We start from the raw sequence: 22515 nt of genomic DNA on the forward strand, positions 1-22515 counted from the left end.
AAAAGGTTAGGAGGGGTTCTTGGGTTCCGGGGATAGGGTGGAAGTGAAGGCTTAAGTGGGTTGGTGCTAACACGATGGGCCGAATGGCCTATGTCTGCACTGTATGTATGTTCTATGTTATTCCATGAAAGAAAATGCTTCGAAGGCACTCTGAAGCAAGCTACATCATACTTTTGTGAAATCATGATGATGAGACTGAGTGGCAACAGAGTAGGAAAGAAAAGGAAGGAATTCCAACCTATTGATTCCATTACCTTGTGGGACATCCTGCCACATGTGCACAAAGATAGGCATGTCGAGAATTGGTCTGTTCAGTCACACGCCGATCATTGGCAGAAACATTTGATCCTAAGTTGACAGCATCCAATCAAATGACCGACACTGATGAAACCACATTTCCTTCACGAGACCTCTGTTACCTCATCATCAATCAAGTTAGTTCAACACAATTAATTCAAGTGATGTGATTTCACCCTGGATTATCCTTTGCTTTTTGACTTATTCGCTGCTCCCAATGTGGTCTCCTCTATATTGGAGAGACCAAACGCAGACTGGGTGATCGCTTTGCTGAGCATCTTCGGTCTGTGCGCATTCAGGATCCTGACCTTCCCCTTGCTTGCCATTTTAACAAAAGACCCTGCTCCTGTGCCCACATTTCTGTTCTTGGCCTGCTGCAATGTTCCAGTGAAGCGGAACGCAAACTGGAGGAACAACATCTCATCTTCCGGTTAGGCATGCTACAGCCTTCCGACCTGAACATTGAATTCAACAACTTCAGATGATCAGCCCCACCACGACCCATTTGTTTTCATTTCATTTTAACTATCTTTTACCATTTCTTTCTTTCCTAATATATATTTAATTTCCCCCCCCCCCCCCCATCTTATCCACCTTTCCTGCACCATTCTTCTCTTTACTTCCCCCTTCCCCTCCCCCCACACCTACAGTTCATCCTCTGATGTTAGTTTCCCTGCTGTTTGACCTTTCACATCTTTTGTCCTCTCTGGGGACTGCCATTAACACTCTTTCCCCTTGGAATCTGTGACCATTAGCACCCAGTTTCCCTGGACTTCTGTGGCTATGACTTATCTTTCATTCTCATTCCACAGTATAAATATTTACCACTTTCTCTGTCTGTTAAGCTTTGACAAGGAGTCATCGGACTCGAAACGTTGGCTATTTTCTCTCCCTACAGATGCTGCCAGACTTGCTGAGATTTTCCAGCATTTTCCTTTTTGTTTCAGATTCAAGCATCAGCAGTAATTTGCTTTTGCTCGAATATTTCTTCCCACTCTCTAAATAGATTCTGTCCTTGTTCTTTTTAAAATTTAATTTATGTGATGTAGGCGTCATTGCCTAGACGAGCAATTATTGCCAATACCTAGTTGCCCTTGAGAAGGATGGTGAGCTGCATCCTTGAACGTTTGCGGTCCCGGAGGTGTAGGTACACCCACAGTGCTGTTAGAGAGAAAATTCCAGGGTTTGACCCAGCGACAGTGAAGGATTGGTGATATATTTCCACTCTGGATGTTGAGTGTCTTGGAGGGGAACCTCCAGGTGGTGGTGTTTGTAGATATCTGTCCTTCTAGATGCTAGCGGTTGTGGGTTTGGAATGTGCTGCCTAAGGATCCTTGCTGAGTTCCTGCAGTGCAACTTGTAGATGGTGCACACGGCTGTCACTGTTCGTCGGTGGAGGTAGTGACTGTACCAAGTGGACTGCTTTATCCTGGATTGTATCAAGCTTCTTGAATGTTGTTGGAGCTGCACTCATCCAGGCAAGTGGAGGACATTCCATCACATTCCTGACTTTCGCCTTGTAGATGGTGGACAGACTTTGGGGAGTCAGGAGGTGAGTTACTCGCCGCAGGATTCCTAGCCTTCAACCTGTTCTTGTAGCAACACTATTTATAGGGGGCTGGATTCTCCAAAAATGGGGCCATGTCCCCGCGCTGGCGTAAAAACGCCGGCCTTGCACGCCAGACTTTCCTTAAAAAAAAATGAAGACCAATTCTCCTACCTGCAGGGGGCTGGCAGGGCTCCGGAGAGCTTCTCGCAGCTTTAGCTGGCAGCTTTAGCAGACCTGGACCAACAAAGAAGGTCCCAACGATCTGTCCCGCGCCGCTCTATGTAACCCGCCCGATCGCCACCCCGGCCGCTCATAAGGCCCCCTCCCACCCCCGGTTCTTGATACCCCCGACCCCCACCAGGGTGGCCGCGGGCTAAGTCCCGACCAGCCAGACGTGGTTAGAACCACGCCATCGGGAATTCAGCTAGTCGGGACTGGAGCATCATTGGGAGCGACTCTGGCAATGGCCCCCCAGACGTGGCATGCAAATCGTGCGTGAGCGATTCTCCGGGGACCAGAGAATTGTGGGAGTAGCGCCGGGGCAGATTTGTGCGTAAAAGTGGATATCCGCACCCCACGCCAAACACAATTTCAGCGCTGGGCTGCGGAGAATCCAGCCCATGGTTTCTCTAGTTCAGTTTCTGGCCAATGGTAACCCCTAGGGTTGTTGATAGTGGGGGATTCAGCGATTGTAATGCCGCTGAATGTCGAGGGGCAATGGTTGCATCCTCTCTTTTTAGAGATGGTCGGTGTCTGGCACGTGTGGCATGAATGTCAGCACAAACTTGGATATTGTCCAAGTTCATTTAGGCATGGCCTGCTGCCTGCTTTCTAACACATCCTCTTTCTCCAACACTGTATTAGGCCTTTCACTCAGTGTGGCACCTTTTCTTTGCTTCCATACCTTTCCTGATGTGGCGATGCTGGCATTGGACTGGGGTGAGCACAGTAAGAAGTCTTACAACACCAGGTTAAAGTCACGCATCCTGAAGGCTGCCTTCGCGAATGCTTACCCGAAGATCAGAGGCTGAATCGCCGAGCTGTAACTTGTAGCCAACTTCCGCACACATGAGTACGGCCTCAACCGGGACTTTGGATTCATGCTGCGGTCGCATTACATTCACCCCCCACCATTTGGCCTGGGCTTGTGAAATCCTACCAACTGTCCTGGCTTGAGACAATTCACACCTCTTTAACCTGGGATTATCCCTCTCTCCAGTTGCTCCGTCTGGACCTGCAGACTTAATTACCTGCAAAGACTCTCATTCGAAGTATCGTATTGCATCTTTGACTTTGTCTATATATGTGTTTCTGGAACCCACCTCTTCATTCGCCTGAGGAAGGACCAGTGTTCCGAAAGCTAGTGATTCAAAACAAACCTGTTGGACTTTAACCTGGTGTTGTAAGACTTTTTACTATACCTTTCCTGAACACCCTGTATCCAGGAGTATCATGTACCCATTCCTGCCCTTTGAGCCAGGTCACCGTTGTTGCAGGATATTGTGATCCCATCTATGTATCTGTGCCTGCAACTCAACAATCTTATTTACCATACTGTGTGTAAACCTGGACTGGACTTTCTCTCTTATTCTGGCCCCACTGAATAATGACTGTTTCTTGCTGTAGTGTCCCACAATTCTTTGTGCATCTTGTTTATCCTTTCTATTGTTCCCACTCCTTTGGAAGTTAGTTTAAATCTTGTCCGACAGCACTGCCAAACCATGTCACATTGACATTGGTTACAACTGTTGAGATGCAACACGTCTGGCCTGTTTCGGTCCCACTTCTCCCAGAACTGGTCCCAATACCTATGGCTTTCCTCTATTATCTCCACACCCATACCTTCCATCACAGATTTCTTGAAAGTGAACCCTTGGAAAGCGATGGGCCCTGATGGAGACCCTGGCCATGCACTCGGATCCTGCTTGGGCCAATTGGAGGGTGCGTTTGCGGACATCTTCAACCTCTCCCTACTCCGTTCTGATATTCCCACCTGCTTCAAGAAGTCCACGACCATACCGGTGCCGAAGAAGAACCAGGCAACGTGCCTCCATGACTACTGTCTGGTGGCCTTGACATCTGTCATTATAAAGTACTTTGAGAGGTTGGTCATGAGATATATCAACTCCGTACTCCCAGAATGCCTAGATCCAATGCAATTTGCGTACCGCCACAACTGGTCCACAGTGACACCATCTTTCTGGCCCTACACTCATCCCTGAGCATCTCAACAACAAGGACTCCTACGTTAGGCTCCTATTCATTTATTACAGCTCCATCTTCAACACCACAACCCCTGCCAAGCTCATTTCAAAACTCCACAACCTAGGACTGGGCTCCTCCCTCTACAACTGGATCCTCGACTTCCTGCCCCATAGACCACTATTATTAACGATAAACAACAACCCCTCCTCCACGATAGTCTTCAATACCGGGGCCCCGCAAGGCTGCATGATTAGCCCCCTACTATACTCCCTGTACACACACACGACTGTGGCAAAATTTGGCTCCAACTCCATCTCCAGATTTTCTGATGACATGACCATAGTGGGTTGGTTCGCGAACAACGCTGAGTCAGGGTACAAGAAGGAGATAGAGAACCTAATGGCATGGTGTAATGACAACAATCCCTCCCTCAACTTCAGCAAAACTAAATAACTGACCATTGATTTCAGGAAACAAAGTATTGTACACATCCCTGTCTGCATTAATGGTGCCAAACTCGAGATGGTTGACGGCTTCAAATTCCTAGGTATGCGCATCACCAACAATCTGTCCTGGTCCACCCATGTTAACGCTATGACCAAGAAAGCACAACAGCACCAATACTTCTGAGGAAACTCTGCATGTCCACATTTATTCTTACCAATTTTTACAGATGCACCATAGAAAGCATCCTATCTGGCTGCATCACAGCCTGGTATGGCAGCTGCTCGGCCCAAGACAGTAAGAAACTCCAGAAAGTCGTGAACAGCAGTCCATTAAGCAAACCGGCCTCCCAACCACTGACTCTGGTTACACGTCCTTGGGAAAGCAGGCAGCATAATCAAAGGCCCTTCCCACCCAGGTTATTCTCTCTTCCAAATTCTTCCATTGGGCAGGAGATACAAAAGCCTGAGAACACGCATTAACAGGTTCAAAAACAGCTTCTTCCCCGCTGTTAGCAGACTCCTGAATGACCCTCTTATGGACTGAACTGATCTCTTCACACATCTTCTCTACTGAGTAGTACTACACTCCGTATGCTCACCCGATGCCTGTGCCTATTATTTATGAATGTCCTATGTTTTGTTCATGTGTGGAAAGATCTGTCTGTACTGTAAACAGAACAGTACTTTTCATTGTACCTCGGTACATGTGACAAATCTAATTCCATTCAATTCAACATCATTTGTCCTGCCGCCTGTTTCTATACTCACTAGCACTTGTCAACAGGAGTAAACATGAGCTTACTACCTTTTTGAGTTGCTGTTTACCAGTCTCCTTCCTGGCTCCCTAAAATCTGTCTGAATGACCTCATCCCTATTTCTAATGTCATTGGTATTGATATGGACTATAACTGCAAGCTTTCACTCTCTTCTTTCAGTGCTTGGTAGCTGCTCAATGCCGTCCTTAACCCAAGCACAAGGGTGGCAACATACAATCCTGTATCCTCATCTGCGACCACAGAAATGGCTGTCTGTCCCCCTAACTCTGGTTTCCTCCCACAAGTCCTGAAAGACTTGCTGTAGGTAATTTGGATATTCTGAATTCTCCCTCAGTGTACCCGAACAGGCGCCGGAGTGTGGCGACTAGGGGATTTTCACAGTTACATTCATTCAGTTAATGCAAGCCCACTTGTGACAATAATAAAGATTATAGCTTATTGTAACTGTAGAATTTCCCATCATCAACAGTGAATTGTTGAATCTCTATTGTCTGTTTTGTTTCAATCGGTGCTCTCAAAGGCATATTTCCTTACTCAATATATAGTTGTCCTTACTTAACTTGTGTGGTTGCCTATTTAACTGCATCTACTCTTACTCATCTGGTCCCCCCATACATTCTACGCACAATGCCCTTTGCGGTCACCCCCCTCCATCTCTCACAATAGCTCCTGTGCTGGCAGTCTGTTGACTTTCTTCATGGGAAGACTTAATTCCCTCTTCTCAACTTGCCTCTGAAGATCTAGATCAATGAGTTCTTCATGGTATATAGTGTCATCAGGCAACTAGCCCAGTGCCACAACGTTGAGAACTCCACCACCATTTGGTGACAAGTTAAGTGTTCTGGTAACTTGGCACCATCGACCCACTCTCTCTGATCTATCAGTCTCAAAATGATTTATTGTTACCTCAGTCAATGTTTGTCAGTCCAGCTCCTTAGTGATGGAGAGATTTGTTGCTAACGGATCACATCAGTACCACTGACAATCCCGAGCCTTGCTTAGCTGAAGTGGCTGGAACCTGACCATTATCCGAGGCTGAACTGTGCAGTTTGTAAATTCAACTTCTTAGTTGACCCCTGAGCTGAGTATCTGACACCACAACCCCTCCCAAGATTTATTACATCCAGCTCTATGAAACGTCACCCACCTCTGCCCCACTCCTCCAGCTGCTGCTGAAACCCTAATTCATACTTTCCTTACTTCACATGTGACTATTCCAATAGACGCTTGACCAGCCTCCTATCTTGCAAGCTTTAGTTGACCTGAAACTCTGCTTCCTGTATTGCAATTGGTACCAAGTCCCTGTCACCCATCATCCCTATCTGCTTATGCTCACTGGCCTACAGGGCAGCACGGTAGCATGGTGGTTAGCATCAATGCTTCACAGCTCCAGGGTCCCAGGTTCGATTCCCGGCTGGGTCACTGTCTGTATGGAGTCTGCACGTCCTCCCCGTGTGTGCGTGGGTTTCCTCCGGGTGCTCCGGTTTCCTCCCACAGTCCAAAGATGTGCGGGTTAGGTGGATTGGCCATGCTAAATTGCCCGTAGTGTCCTAATAGTAAGGTTAAGGGGGGGAGTTGTTGGGTTACAATTAGGGTGGATGCGTGGGTTTGGGTAGGGTGATCATTGCTCGGCACAACATCGAGGGCCGAAGGGCCTGTTCTGTGCTGTACTGTTCTATGTTCTATGTTCTAAATTGCCCTTAGTTTCCAAAAAGGTTAGGAGGGGTTATTGGGTTACGGTGATAGGGTGGAAGTGAGGGCTTCAGTGGGTCGGTGCAGACTTGATGGGCTGAATGGCCTCCTTCTGTGCTCTATGTTCTATTGGCAGCTGGCCCAGTGACGTCTCACATTTATGTTATCAGCTTTGTTTCAATCAGCAACAATAAATCATTTTGAGAGTGATGGATCAGAGAGAGTAGGTAGATGGTGCCAAGTTGCCAGGAGGGTTCACTCCTCCCTTATTATGTGACCTCCTCTAACCCTCTGATAACTCAACATTCCTCAAAATTATTTTTTTCTTCCTTTAATGATTGCCTACAACTATATTAGGAATTAAAATTACTTGTTTTATTTGTACCATCATCTTAGTTTGGCATCTACCCCCATGATGAATTTTCAACAAACCAATTATCCATCTGTCTAATTCTAGCCTTTAGTGTATCCTAGATTTACTTCACCTTTCTGTTGTCTAAACCCTAAGCTTTGGAATTTCTGATCTAAACCTCTTCATCTCATTCTGTATCTGCCTCTCCATCTCTCTCTCTTCCTTTAACAATCTCTTTAAAATCCACCACTTTGACCAAACATCTGATCATCTGTCATTCTAATGTATCTTTATGTGGTCTGGTGTTCAGTTTTGTCTGATAACACTCCTATGCACTATAGGATGCTTGACTATATTAAAGGTGATATATAAATTAAAGTTGTTGTTGCTGTGAAGATGTCACAGTTCCAGTAGCTACAGCTGACAGCTATACTGATCTCAGGGTGCTTAACAGCCTAACCTACTGAAATGAGGCGGAACAGTAGTTTTCACTTTCTCTCACTTTCAGCCTCTGCTCATGTGGGTACATACCATATGCTCCAACACCTGCACACCACCCTCCCCTCATCATATTCCACATTGCTGCCATTGTCTGGTACCCCATTCCATCATTGTTGCTCAGCTCTGGGCACTCTTTCCCTCATGTCCTCCTTACCAGCCTTGTCAGACCCTAGGAATCCTCAAATTGATCCAGAACCTGCTATGTGCCAAATGATCTCCTGTACATTGATGCCTGACCAGGGACCTTCACTGTAAATTGCTCAATGCACTCCAATTCCAGGTATTGCTAAATTACAAACAACCTGTTAATGTACTGCCACGTGCCAGGGCCACACCACCTCTGATTGGTAATCAAAATCCATGATCCTTCAAAGCAATACAGTACCAGATGTTGATAATTGTTAAATACCTACTTCCAATCAGGTGCATCTTGTTTTTTTCAATTACTATGAAATAAAAATTGATTAGGCAAAGGAACCTACAATAGTCAATGCTACTTATTGATATACAGTTTTCATTGAAAAAGTCTTAATTTCATAATTTGATTCCAAAAGCATGAATAAAATCCAAGGAAACCATGGAATATAAATAAATGTTTACATTTTCTGCCGTAGCAAATCAGGAGGTCTAATGATTCATTGTGTTACATGACAGAATACTCCTGTTGTTTACTGGGCGTTGGTAGTTTGCGAGGACAGTGGGACCAAAGATTTGTCGTTTGAAGAGAGGAATGATGACTTAAATAATGATTTAAAGGAGAGAGAAAAAGCACCTGAAGGGAGATACCCACAAATGTTATTGGCTAAAGTGAGGATCAGGACTTCAAGTTTAGTGGGAGCAGAATATAGGTCTTGCAGTCAAGATCAGTGTAGACAGGATACGAGTGGAGATTGGAGAGGAACTAGAGAGAGAAGAAATTTCTCGAGCAGGTCTTAACTGAGGTTTGCCCATGGGCTAGTGGGAGGGAGGAATATGACGGGGGTAGCTATCCGAGGGTCTCTATCTTGGTGGCAAAGACGTCCATGAGCTCCTCACACTTATTGGCTGTGGGTAGAGCAGCTGGTAGAGGGATTTAAGAAGATGGTTTATAGTAGATTCAAGCATTCTGCGTTCTTCGCAATAAGCTGTTTCAAAATAAAGCCTTTGAAAATCCAAAAATTGAGCTGGAATTCTTGTCAAACCTGTTACTCGACTAATTGGAGAGTTGAGACTAAAACCAGTATCTGCAATTCCTGATATGTTGTACAATGAGTGTGCAGACTATGGAACACTTTCAGCATTTATCAATATGATTCTTATTGGAAGAGGTTTACATTCATGAAATTTGCTGACCCTGAATTGTGACAAGAGGAAGATAAATTGTTACACATGTAATTATAAATGAATGATTCTGATGTGGCACAGTGTCCATGAAGAGAGTAGATGCACTGTTCTGTAAGAACTGAAATACTGTGCTCTGATAAATGGAATGCAGAGTGAGCTACTTTAAGCCATCTGCATTTTCAAAGGGGTCAAATGCAGGTAAAACTGCAAGCCAGAACCCTTGTTTAGTTTGTACATGTCTGAAGGTAGCTGGAACGTGGTATTTTAAGAATGTTTTACAATAGTAAGAAAATTGGAGGAAATTTCTGCTCATCCAGGTCATCTGATAATGTGGACACAGTGGAGCAATCGAGAGAGGTGATCGTGAAGTAGAGCAGGATGCTGTCAGCGTAGGTAGGAAATCTTGCATGTTTCCAGATAACGTTGCTGAGGAGCAGCATGTAGATGAGAAAGAGGAAATGAGTCAAGGATAGATCTTTGGAGAAGCTCTGAGGTAACAGAGCAAGAATGGGAAGAGAAACCATTGCAGCTAATTCTCTGGCTGAGGGTAGACAGGCAAGAATAAAAGTAGGCAAGAGAAACCATTGCAGCTGATTCTCTGGCTGAGGGTAGACAGGCAAGAATAAAAGCCAGGCAAGGGCAGTCCCACTCAGCCCGGCAACAGTGGAGAGGCATTGGAGGAGGGTGATATAGTCAAAAGTGTTGAAGGCTGCAGACAGGTCGACGAAGTTGAGAGGGGAAAATTTACCTTTGTCACATCATATGGGGATGTCTTTTATGACTTTGATAACAGCCATTTCAGTCTGGTGGCAGGAGTGAAAACCTGATGTTCTGGGAAAGATGGGCACGGATTTGAGAGACAACAGCACATTAAAGGACTTCGAGAGGGAGCGGAGGTTGGAGGTGTAGCAGTAATTTGCAACGTAGTGAAGTCTAGGGCTATTTTTTTTTGAGGAGAGTGCTGATGACTGGCGATTTGAAGGTGAGGAGAACAATATTTGGAGAGGACAAACCGAAGATCTACTTTGAAGAGCACCAGTGACCATTCTCTTTCGTGTCATACAATCTCTCCTGTTGCCATCTAAGTGACTCTCTGAATTTGAAATGCAGTCACTATTGTTGGAGCCTAAAAGTTTGACAGTTTACATTAGTCCCTACACATCTTCGCTGCAACCTTTCCTAGCTCCCGCCCATCACTGCTTCTCAGGCTGCATATAGTCCGTCACACTTCTCCCTTGCTTTAACTCTGAAGGAGAATCATGTGGACTCAAAAAGTTAACTCTGTTTCTTTCTCCATAGATGCTGCTTAATCTGCTGAGTTTTCCCTGCATTTTCTGTGTTTGTGTCAGTTTACATCCTATTAGCCTTAGTGTATCTCTATTTTATTATTGTTTACTGAAATGGTACTGTTGGCACAAAATATTATGTTTTTTATCACTTGGGAGAACTTTTCTATATAAGCCACGGGTAAGTATTTTTTTGGTCTCCCCAAGGAGAAGATGGGGTTTGGGAAGTGTCTGGTCATACCGCTCCAGTCATCGCATGGTGTGGGGAAGGCTTGATGGACCAATTGAACTTTTCCTGTCTATATATCTTCCATGAATTGTACTGTACTGTGGTTCTGGAGTCTACAGAGCCCTGGCTGGAGTCTGCAGAGGTTTTCCAGGGCATCCATGGTGGCATGGGCGACCTCCCCAGGACACCGTAGTGAGAATAAACAGCTAGAAATGTGTTCTGTACTCTCCCTGTTCCCGCTAACGATATACTCTGCAATGAAAACCAGGCACACCCATTCAACCTGTAAATAAATACTTATTTTCTTAAAAGCACTATTTACATGCACGCTTCAATATTATGATAATTATGCGTTATTATAATTTAGCTTGTGGGAGGTCTGTGAATTTTAAAGGGGACTGTTTAGCCCAAAATAAGTTTGAGAAAAGGTTTGTGGGCGGCGTGGTGACACAGTCGTTAGCACTGCTGCCTCACTGACCTTGGGTGACTGTGTGGAGTTTGTATGTTCTCCCCCTGTCTGCGTGAGTTTCCTCCGTGTGCTCCAGTTTCCTTCCACATTCCAAAGATGTGCAGGTTATAATCATCTTTATTATTGTCACAAGCAGGCTTAAATGAACACTTAAATTAGCAATGAAGTTACTGTGAAAATCCGCTGGTCGCCACATTTCGGAGCCTGTTCGGGTACATTGAGGGAGAATTCAGAATGTCCAAATTACTTAACAACACATCTTTCAGGACTTGGGTGAGGAAGCTGCAGCACCTGGAGGGAACCCACGCAGACACTGGGAGAACGTGCAGACTCCGCACAGTGACCCAAGCTGGGAATCGAACCTGAGACCCTGGCGCTCTGAAGCAACAGTGCGAACCACTGTTAGGTGGATGGGCCATGCTAAATTGCCCCTTAATGTCTAACGGTTAGGTGGGGGTAGGGCGGGTGAGTGGACCTAGGTAGAGTACTCTTTCAGAGGGTCGGTGCAGACTCGATGGGCTGAATGGCCTTCTTCTGCACTGTAGGGATCCTGTGAACCACAACTGTAGCTATACATTTGCTCATTTTGTTGTGGGGGAAATGTATCTCTGCTGCATGGAATTATGAATTGGTTTGTCCCGATTGTTAGTGTGAACACGTTATCATTTCAAATCTGAAATATATTTTTTGGCTCCAACTCCTTGCCTCACTGCTAATTGCTTAGTGAGTAAATGTGCCAAATCTGAAGTAATGTTTTCAGTTTCCTCTTGTTATTAAAAAAATTTATAGATACTGGATTTGAAGTAATGAATTCAGAATAACTTTTCTCTGTGCAACATGTTCAGCCTGTCAGACAAGTTTTAGACCAAATTACCATTTGAAGTCATATTTATAGAATTTGTTATTTGGCTGGCAAATGATTCAACAGCCGTGACTGAACCCAACTAAAAATGAGGGTGAAAATTTGTTTACTTCCTTATTCTCAAACTTCCGATCTAATTGTAAAACTGATTATGGAAAATTCTGATGAAATAATTCTGTTGTTGCTATAGAGCCTCCTGATGCTTGGACCATTAAATCCTGACAGCCTATGTTCCATCATACACACAGACACAATTTAAAAGTCAATTGTTTGTTAGGAGTGTTTTAACCTTTATTTTTCTTAATGAATAATCAAATCAGCTGCGGTACAAAGATTTAAGTATCATCTGTTTTCACCTGCAGTTCATGGAAAGCCCTATCTTTTTAAAAGAATATTTTTATTGAAAACCTTTTCATTTATAACAATATAATATAAAATGGATGATACAAATTACAGTATAAAAGAAAAATAGTCAACAGGTAAGAATACATCCAAATCTATGCCCCCACCAATAAACTAAAACCCTCCCCAACAACTGATGGTAACTAACTCTTTAAAATGGAAATGAATGACTGTCATCTTAGGTAGAACCCCTCTACCGACCCATTAATGGGAACTTGACCGTCTCCAAATGTAAAAATTCCATTATTTTGAGGCTATGCCCTCTAGTGCTGCTTTCACCCACCAGTGGAACCAACCTCCCCGCATCTATCCTATCTATTCCCTTCATTTGGGGCAGCACGGTAGCACAAGTGATTTGCACTGTGGCTTCACAGCGCCAGGGTCCCAGGTTCGATTCCCAGCTGGGTCACTGTCTGTGCGGAGTCTGCATGTTCTCCTCGTGTCTGCATGGGTTTCCTCCCACAGTTCAAAGATGTGCAGGTTAGGTGGATTGGCCAAGATAAATTGCCCTTAGTGTCCAAAAAAAGGTTAGGAGAGGTTATTGGGTTACGGGAATAGGGTGGAAGTGAGTGCTTAAGTGGGTCGGTGCAGACTCGATGGGCCGAATGGCCTCCTTCTGCACTGTATGTTATATGTTCCCGCATCCTTATAAATTCCAACGAGTACAGTACCAATCTACTCAACCTCTCCTCGTAATCCAACCCACCTCAACTCTGGGTTAACCTAGTGAATCTCCTGTGCACGTCCTCCAGTGCCAGTACATCCTTTCTCAGGTATGAAGACAAAAACTGAACATAATACTCCAGGTGTGGCCTCACTAATACCTTATACAGTTGCAGCATAATCTCCCTAGTCTTAAACTTCATCACTCTCGCAATGCAGGACAAAACTCCATTCGCCTTCTTAATCACCTGTTGCACCTTTAAACCAACGTTTTGCGACTCATGCACCAGGACTTCCAGGTCCCTCGGCACAGCAGCATATTTTAATATTTTATCATTTAAATAATAATCCCTTTTTGCTGTTAATCCTACCAAAATGGATAACCTCACATTTGTCAACCTTGTATTCCATCTGCCAGACCCTAGCCCATTCACTTAACCTATCCAAATCCCTCTGCAGACTTCCAGTATCCTCTGCACTTTTGCTTTATCACTCATCTTAGTGTCATCTGCAAACTTGGGACACATTGTACTTGGTTCCCAACTCCAAATTACCTCTATAAATGGTGGAGCAGTGGTGTTCACATATCAGAGTGATGTGAGTCCAGATATGGAGAATGTTACAGAGGTAGTTAGGGACATGGTCACAGAGAGATCTGAAAGAAAGATTGAGAATTTTTAAATTGAGGGATGGCCAACTGGAAGTCAATGTAGGTCAGCAAGAACAGGAATGATGGGTGAATGGGTATGAGATAGGATATGGGCAACAGTGTTCTAAACAAGCTCTGGTTTACAGTGCAAGTTGAGAGGAGAGCCAGGTGAGCATTGGAATAGATGCGTCTTGAAGTGATAAATGCACGAATGAGAGTTTCAGTAGCAGATGAAAATTCTACTAAATTAGCTAGGCATTGGTCAGATGAGTCTTATGCACCACTTTGAACTGGATCAAACTGGGAAGAGCACAGGAGAACATAGTTTACCTGTGAAAAGCCTCACTCCTCACATCTTCATAGGACCCGATTATCCTCGCACTTTGTGTTCACCTCGTCCAACGGGGCCGACTTCCCTGATAGGATATGGCCATGGATGCCCAAAATACTCTCCTTACCAGACCTGGCCAAAGATAAAATCCTCTTCAGCAAGGTGGACGGTGGCATCAAGGGAAATGAAGGAAAAGTTTTCTGCATAAAGTCATAAATCTGCAAATAACAAAACAAATTAGTCCCAGGGAGTTGAAACTTTACCGACTGCTCCTCAAAACTGGAAAACCGTCCATTTAAAATGTTGTCTGAATTGCTTCCAGATCCTCAGGGTGGACTCCACCACCGGATTTAAAGAAAATCTCGCAGGAGAGAACGGAAACGAGGCAGTTACTAAAGCACCCAAACTAGAGCCCCTACAAGAACTTGACTCCATTTGCCCCATATGGAACTTGGATCACTAAACCACCCAGCACTTTCTCAATACTGGCTGTCCAGTAATGACATAACAAATTGGGTAAAGCTAAACCACCTGACTGTCTATCCGTCTGGAGAAATGCCCTATTGATCCTTGGGGTCCTGCACACCCAAATACTCGAGGACAGCAATTTGTTCAAACTAATGGAGAAGGATTTAAGGGAGAAAAGTGGGGGGAAACCTCCAAGGACAGGGGGAGGTTATCTCACTTTTGCAAGTCAGATTTGACCCCACTCACCAGCCTAGCACAATTCAATTTATGAAGTGAGGCCTTATTGGATAGGCACATGGAGCACACCAGAATGACAGGGAGTGGGATAGCTTGATCTTGGTTTCGGACAATGCTCGGCACAACATTGAGGGCCGAAGGGCCTGTTCTGTGCTGTACTGTTCTGCGTTCTAATCGTGGGCCACTGGATACTCAGATCATGAAAGGTAGATCTGGCAAGGCGAAAAGGTAACAGCCCCAGATTGGCTCCCCTCTCCAGAAGATTGACCGGGAAGTATTCGCTCTTGTCCAGTTTCAACTTGTACCCAGAAAAGGAGCCAACACTCCTATGTAGCTTTATTATCTCATCCATAGTGGAAACTGAGCCAATAATATAAAAAAGCAGATCATCTGTGTACAAGGACACCAGAGGTTCCCTCCCCTACTGATCCCCTTCCACCTATCGGAAGATCTCAGAGCTATGGTCAATGATTCAATCGCTAAAGCAAACAGAGACAGTGGGCGTCCCTGCCCCATATCCCTCTTCGACAAAAAATGCCCCAAGCTTAAGGCATTAGTGTAGACTTTGTCGTGAGGGCCCTATACAGTAACTCAATCCAAGATATGAACATTTTCCCAAATCAAACCTTCCAAGGATCTCGAAAATATACCCCCACTCCACCTATTAAATGCTTTTTTGGATACAATCCCCCCCTGCTTGGGCACAGGAGAGCGGGAAACAATAATATTTAACAGCCATAGTATATTGGCCGACAATAGTCGACCCTTGATGAAGCCTGTCTGGTCTTCCACAATCATCTCTTGGAAGCAGGGCTGCAATCGCAGCGCCAACACCGTGGCAAGTAATTTATGTCTGCATTCAAAAGCAATATGGGTTAATATGACACAAATTCCGTAGGGTCCTTGTCCTTCAGTATGGAGAAATAGAAGCCTGTTTAAGTGTTATAAGCAATGCAACCCGGGACAAGGAATCGTTGAATATGCCCAATATTAACGGAATCAACTGACCCGCAAATCTCTTGCGGAACTTAATGGGGAATCCATCAGCGTCGGGAACTTTACCCGCCTGCATTTACCCAATACCTTTCCGAATCTGCTCCAGACTCGATGGGGATTCCAACTGCTCCCGTCTTTCTCTCTCCACCAGTGGGAAGGACAACCCAACTTAAAATCTCCGCCATGACAGAATTCTTCCGAGGCCTTGATCTATAAAGATTTCTATAGAATGCTTTGAAAGTTGCATTGACTTTAACAGGGGCGGAAACATCTGTGGAAAACCTCGACATTTTCATTGAGCCATCCAACCCCCTTACGTTTGAGATGACCATCCAAATTTGAGGCCTCCCATCCGAATTGGCGACCAGTAATTTCCACCAAAAGGAGTTATCCAACAAGCACTTGGAGAGTACAGGCATGTGGGCCCTCCCAAGATGGCCGCCAAACCCCAAGCAACACATGGCAAAGAGAAAGGTCATTGTCAGCAAGGGTCATTTAGTTAATGGAGCGCCAGAGTCACAGGAGCAGCCTTTGTTTTGGCTGAGGGGCTTTGAGAAGTCTGAATCCGTTTGCAAATTTCTATCAGTGATTCTTTTTGCCCTGGTCTTTCTTGTCTTTTCCCTAATATGGGCACCTTATACCAGGCGTTTTCAAAGTCGGGGTCGTAACCCGCGGGTGGCTCGTGGGAAGGTCGAGGAGCCGTCCGTCGCGGCGCTCCCTATTGTGTGAATATGCGTGCAACAGCCGTAGCAGCCGGTTTTTAGCAATGCCGACTGCAAGCTGCAGCGTGGTCGCATTTTTTTATATGGTCACAGCCTTTTTGAAGGCCGCTCGCAGTCGGTATCGTTAAAAGCCAGCTGCTGTCAGCAAATTTGTGCTATCGGAGACGCAGAAGATTTGAAAAAAACATCTTTTTAAATTCACGCTTCCCGAAAGTCGACATCACATGCTTTGGGCACGATTGCGATTCCTCCATTTTGTCAGCAGTAAACAAGGCAAGAGAAAATGGTGGGTGGCGAAGGTCGGCCGGTGTGGGTTGCAAAGGTCGGCCGGTTGGTAAAAATGGATCCCCGGAAAAAAAGTTTGAAAAACAGTGCCTTATACCATCGGTCAGATGGGATTTTATGTGAAAATAATCCTAAAACTGGGCAAAAAGAGCCACCTTGTGTATGCCTTCTCCCTACATGGCACCACTGGAAGTCCAGAAAGCCCTTTAAGTATTAAAATCTGATCGTAATTTCTTTGTATCATAGAATCCCTATAGTGCAGAAGGAAGCCATTTGGCCCATCAAATCTGTACCGACCCTCCAAAAAAGCACCCCACCGAGGCCCAATCCCCTGTAACCCCATAACCCCACCTAACCTTTGGACATGAAAGGCAATTAATCTACCTAGCCTGCACATTTTTGGACTGGGAGAGGAAACCGGAGCACCCGGAGGAAACCCACACTGACAATCACCCGAGGTCGGAATTGAATCCACAGCAGTGCTAACTACTGTGCTGCCATGTCACCACTGTAATCTGACCACACTGAAAAATCAGAATTTGTCTGCATTGTATGAAATTGCTATCAACCCAACAAAAGTTTATTTTTAAAAAGTAGACGCAGTATATTAAAAAAGCACAAGTGAATAGAAATTAACCTGTGTAACTGGGACAACGAGTTGGATAATGCTAAAGAAAATGTGGTTTGAATTCTCTTGTGCAGCTGGTCGGGTGGCATCTGAAATTGAAAGCTCCACATGTTGGGTGGGACCCCCTCCTCTGTTGTAGCCAAGCCCAACCTGAAAGATTCAATTAGTTTTCTCATTCACAGGTCGGGTTGGCATTCTATGTATTTGCAAAATTTTCTGCTATTGTTGTGTTCAAAGCACCATAATTAATCTATTCCTAGTTGCATAACAATTGCTTGGCTTTAATCCCCTGTGGCCTATTTAATACAGCATGGATGCGACAGGCATTTTACCATGAAAGTGACTCAATGAGACTACGGCAAAACCAATCAACCTAAGTAATAAATCCATCAGGATTTATAAAAAATAGCAGGCAATGTACTGTATTACAGAAAATTTGAAAGCATGGATACACAGATTACAACTTTCCCTTTCATTTCTTTGAGCCGTCATGAAGTTTTTTTTAAAATTCCACTTTGTTTCTAAATAACACATTACATCCAAATAATTTTAATAAAGAGCTGCAGTTACACTATAAACAGAAGAAATTATTTCTTAATTTTGAGGTTTTAAGCACTTTGCTGGGAATTGTGATTCTCCAAATCTAGTTTATTTTCCAAGGGGTGCTGCCACAAATGGACAGTGTGATACTGCCCTGAGTTTGTACTCTGCCTGTCGGCGTATTCTTTGGTTTTGCCGTGGATACATCAGTTAAGCAGGAGGTCTCATTGAGTCACTTTCATGGTAAAATGCCTGTCGCATCCATGCTGTATTAAATAGGCCACAGGGGATTAAAGCCAAGCAATTGTTATGCAACTCGGAAATAGATTAATTGATTATGCTGCCCGCTTTCCCCAGACAGCGGGAGGTGTAGATGGAGTCAATAGATGGGAGGCAGGTTCATGTGATGGACTGGGCTGTGTTCACGAGTGACTAATGTTACACAACATTTACTCAACGTGACAATTTTCTGCTTTTGTCATGTCTTTTGCATCTCATGCAGTCATTATGGCACAGAAGGAGGCCATTCAGTCCATGCTGGCTCACTGCAGAACAATCCACACCCATGGAGCAATTCAGTTAGTCTCATTACCCGGCCCTACCCGATTGCCCTGCAGGTTTATTTCCCTTGAGTGCCCATCCAATTTCCGTTTCAAATAATTTGTCACCTCCACCTCTACCAACCTCATGGGCAGTGAGTTCCCGGTCATTACTACCCACTGTGTAAAAATAAAAGATCTTCCTCACAATGCCCCTGCCCAAAACCTTCAATTCCTGTGCCTGAAAGGCATGCAAATCCCTGATTTAAGAAAGTTGACAACTCTCATAATCCAGCATTCTCCCTTTGGCGCACTTGAAACATGCAATATTTGCTCAATCTGTAGTGGGGTTGTTTTATGAGGAAAATTGGGTTGGATTGGATTTGTTCGTTGTTGCGTGTACCAAGGTACGGTGAAAAGTATTTTTCAACGAACAGCTCAAACAGGACATTTAGTACATGGAAATAAAATAAAATGAAAAAGAAAATCTATAACAGGGCAACACAAGGTACACAATGTAAATACATAGACACCGGCATCGGGTGAAGCATACAGGGTGTAGTGTTAATGGGGTCGGTCCATAAGAGGGTCATTTAGGAGTCTGGTAACAGTGGGGAAGAAGCTGTTTTTGAACCTGTTAATATGTGTTCTCAGGCTTTTGTATCTCCTGCCCGATGGAAGAAGTTGGAAGAGTGAGTGAGCCGGGTGGGAGGGGTCTTCGATTATGCTACCCACTTTCCCCAGGCAGCGGGAGGTGTAGATGGAGTCAATGGGATGGGAGGCAGGTTCATGTGATGGACTCGGCTGTGTTCACGACTCTGACGTTTCTTGCAGTCTTGAGCCAAGCAGTTGCCATACCACACTGTGATACAGCCAGATAGGATGCTTTCTATGGTGTATCTATAAAAGTTGTAAAGAGTTAATGTGGACATTCCAAATTTCCTTAGTTTCCTGAGGAAGTATAGGTGCTGTCTTGGTGGTAGTGTCTACATGGGTGGCCCAGGATAGATTTTTAGTGATGTGCACCCCTAGGAATTTGAAGCTGTTAATCCTCTCCACCTCGGCCCCGTTGATGCTGACAGGGGTGTGTACAGTACTTTGCTTCCTGAAGTCAATGACCAGCTCTTTAGTTTTGCTGGCATTGAGGGATAAATTGTTGTCGTTGTACCACTCCACTAGGTTCTCTATCTCCTTCCTGTATTCTTACTCGTCATTATTCGATTATCCGACCCATTGTGCTTGTGTCGTCAGCAAAATTGTAGATGCAGTTGGAACCAAGTTTTGCCACGCAGTCGTGTGTGTGCAGGGAGTATGATGTGGAGATGCCGGCGTTGGACTGGGGTGAGCACAGTAAGAAGTCTTACAACACCAGGTTAAAGTCCAACAGCTTTGTTTCAAACACGAGCTTTCGGAGCGCAGCACCTTCCTCAAATGAATCCCTGATTCACCTGAGGAAGGAGCAGTGCTCCGAAAGCTTGTGTTTGAAACAAACCTGTTGGACTTTAACCTGGTGTTGTAAGACTTCCTACTGTGCAGGGAGTCTAGTCGAGGGCTAAATACGCAGCCTTGCGGTGCCCCGGTATTGAGGACTATTGTGGAGGAGGTGTTGTTGTTTATTCTTACTGATTGTGGTCTGTGGGTCAGAAAGTCGAGGGGTGGAATTCTCCGACCCCCGCAGCGTCGGAGAATCGCCCGGGGCCGGCGTAAATCCCGCCCCCGCCGTGGCCGGAATTCTCCACCACCCGGGAATCGGCGGGGGCGGGAATCACACCGTGCCGGTCGGCGGGCTCCCCGCGGCGATTCTCCGGCCTGCGATGGGCCGAAGTCTCGCCCCTGTCAGGCCTCTCCTGCCGATGTAGTTTAAACCACCTCTGGTGCCGGCGGGAGCAGGCGGCGGAAACGGGCCCCGGGGTCGTGGGGGGGGCACGGGGTGATCTGACCCCGGGGGGTGCCCCCACGGTGGCCTGGCCTACGATCGGGGCCCACCGATCGGCCGGCGGGCCTGTGCCGTGGGGGCAAACTTTTTCTTCCGCCGCCACCATGGCCTCCACCATGGCAGAGGCGAAAGAGAACCCCTCCACCGCGCATGCGTTGGGGTGACGTCAGCAGCCGCTGATGCGCATGCGCGGACTCACGCCGGCCGGCGAAGGCCTTTTGGCCAGCCGTGGCGCCGGTCGGCGGGGCGCCAAAGGCCGTTCACGCCGGTCGGCGGAGCAGGAGCCACTCCGGCGCGGGCTTAGCCCCTAAAGATGCGGAGAATTCTCGCCACTCCGGTACACCGGGACTGCCCCCCCCGGCCCGCCGGGTAGGGGAGAATCCCGGCCGAGGATCTAGTTGGAGAGTGAGGAGCCAAGTCCTAAGTTTTGGAGCTTTGATATTAGCTTTACTGGGATTATGGCGTTGAAGGCGGAGCTGTAGTCAATAAATAGGATGTAGCAGTCCTTGTCGCGATGCTCTAGGGATGAGTGTTGTTTGAATAGGTTGGGCCTCCTTGTCAGTATTTCAATAGAATAATGAGAGGTAGGTATCTTATTGAAACATAATATTTTGAAGCTAGTTGCTGATAGTGTGATGAGTACATGTGTATGTGCATCCATACTTTTAGTTTTCTTGTAATACAGTTCACTGCCTACACAACTGTGCATGTATATCTGCCGGAGTGTGAGAAAGAGAATAAAGTTGGAGGGAGAGAGAGGGTAATACAGAATGAGAGAGTTATTTCACCACAAGATTCTTTTCTGAAGGCATGGCCACAAATGGTGGGCTGTTGAAAATCTAGGATGCGCAAAAAGCCAAAATTGGAGGAACACCAAGATCTCGGAGGATTGGAGAATGATATCCAAGATGGAGGGGGGTGATGCCAGGGAGGGATTTGAAAACCAGTTTGAGAATTTTAAAATTGAACTACAGCAGATTGGGACAATTGGAATATTTGAGCACATGGGGTGATGGGTTAATGAGACTTGGTGCGAGTTAGATAAGGCAATAGAGTTTGGAAGAGGTCACTTTTATGAAGGGTGCCAGGCTGGCCAGGGAATCATTGGATTAGTTGGGTCTGGAGGTAATGAAGGAATGAATGAGCAACGGATGAGCTCAGGCGAGAGCAAAGGTGGGTGATGATAAGCATGTGGAAGTATGTGGTCTTGGTGGTAGAGAAAATATGGGGTCAGAACAGAACTCTGGGTCAAACGGGACCCCAAATTTGTGAAGAGTCAGCCTGACAGATACCAGGAACAGGAATGGAGCCATGGGCTTGGGAGCACAATTCCTGGCAGAGACAGTCAACGGCTCCTGTTTTTCCAATATTTAATTAGAGCTAATATCTATTTATTCAGTATTAACACAAACAGTAACAATTCCGAGGCAATGGGATGGTTGGGAGATAGAAGTAAATGTACGTTGTACTGCTGTGCCTGCAATTACTGCATAGACCGAACTCATTATTTTTCTCGTTGTTTAGCTGTGTTTAAATGTGTGTGTTAGTAATGAAGAGAATCTGCAGGCTCGAGAATATTTATCTGCATCTTCAGTGAACTTCTTGGGGTGGAGCTGAAGGCCTGGTTAAGACTAGCATTTTCTGTCCTGCTTTGTTAATGAGAATTGGCAGCATTTCTCCAGCACTGAACTTTGACATGTGTTGGACCATTCTTGGCTAATTAACCAGAATACTGGCTCCTGTGGCTTTGAATTGTATTCAAGAGATGGGTATTCTCTGCTGGTTGGTAAAAATCCCATGTTATTCCAATGTGCAGCTTTTATATGACTTGGGGACAGTGACGAGTAGAACTCAAAAGTTGAGGGAGAAGAAAAAAAGGTTGTGAAGGTTGTTTTTGCATTCCTTTCCTTTTACCAGAGGCACACATGCACAATACATTTTGAGTACTTCAGGCATACTTTAGTACAATCCTGGGTGGGGATTAATCAGTTGTATCTCTGCTGCTCTATTGTAAGTTATCGTTACCCTGCCTTTATGGAACAATTCTCCGAAATTTAACCAGTTCGCAAAACCTTTATTTTGACTCTACCAGATAGCTAAGTTCAATTCACTTTGTTGTGCTGTAGAAATGA

General features: G+C 45.3%; 1 protein-coding gene across 1 annotated transcript in view; it reads left to right on the forward strand.

The window, feature by feature from the left end:
• Positions 1-22515, forward strand: part of acbd6 (acyl-CoA binding domain containing 6) — a 571355-nt gene that overhangs the window by 96996 nt on the left and 451844 nt on the right. The gene's annotated exons all lie outside the window — the stretch shown is intronic.

The sequence above is a fragment of the Scyliorhinus canicula genome, chromosome 4, assembly GCF_902713615.1.
Source record: "Scyliorhinus canicula chromosome 4, sScyCan1.1, whole genome shotgun sequence".
Lineage (NCBI taxonomy): Eukaryota > Metazoa > Chordata > Chondrichthyes > Carcharhiniformes > Scyliorhinidae > Scyliorhinus > Scyliorhinus canicula.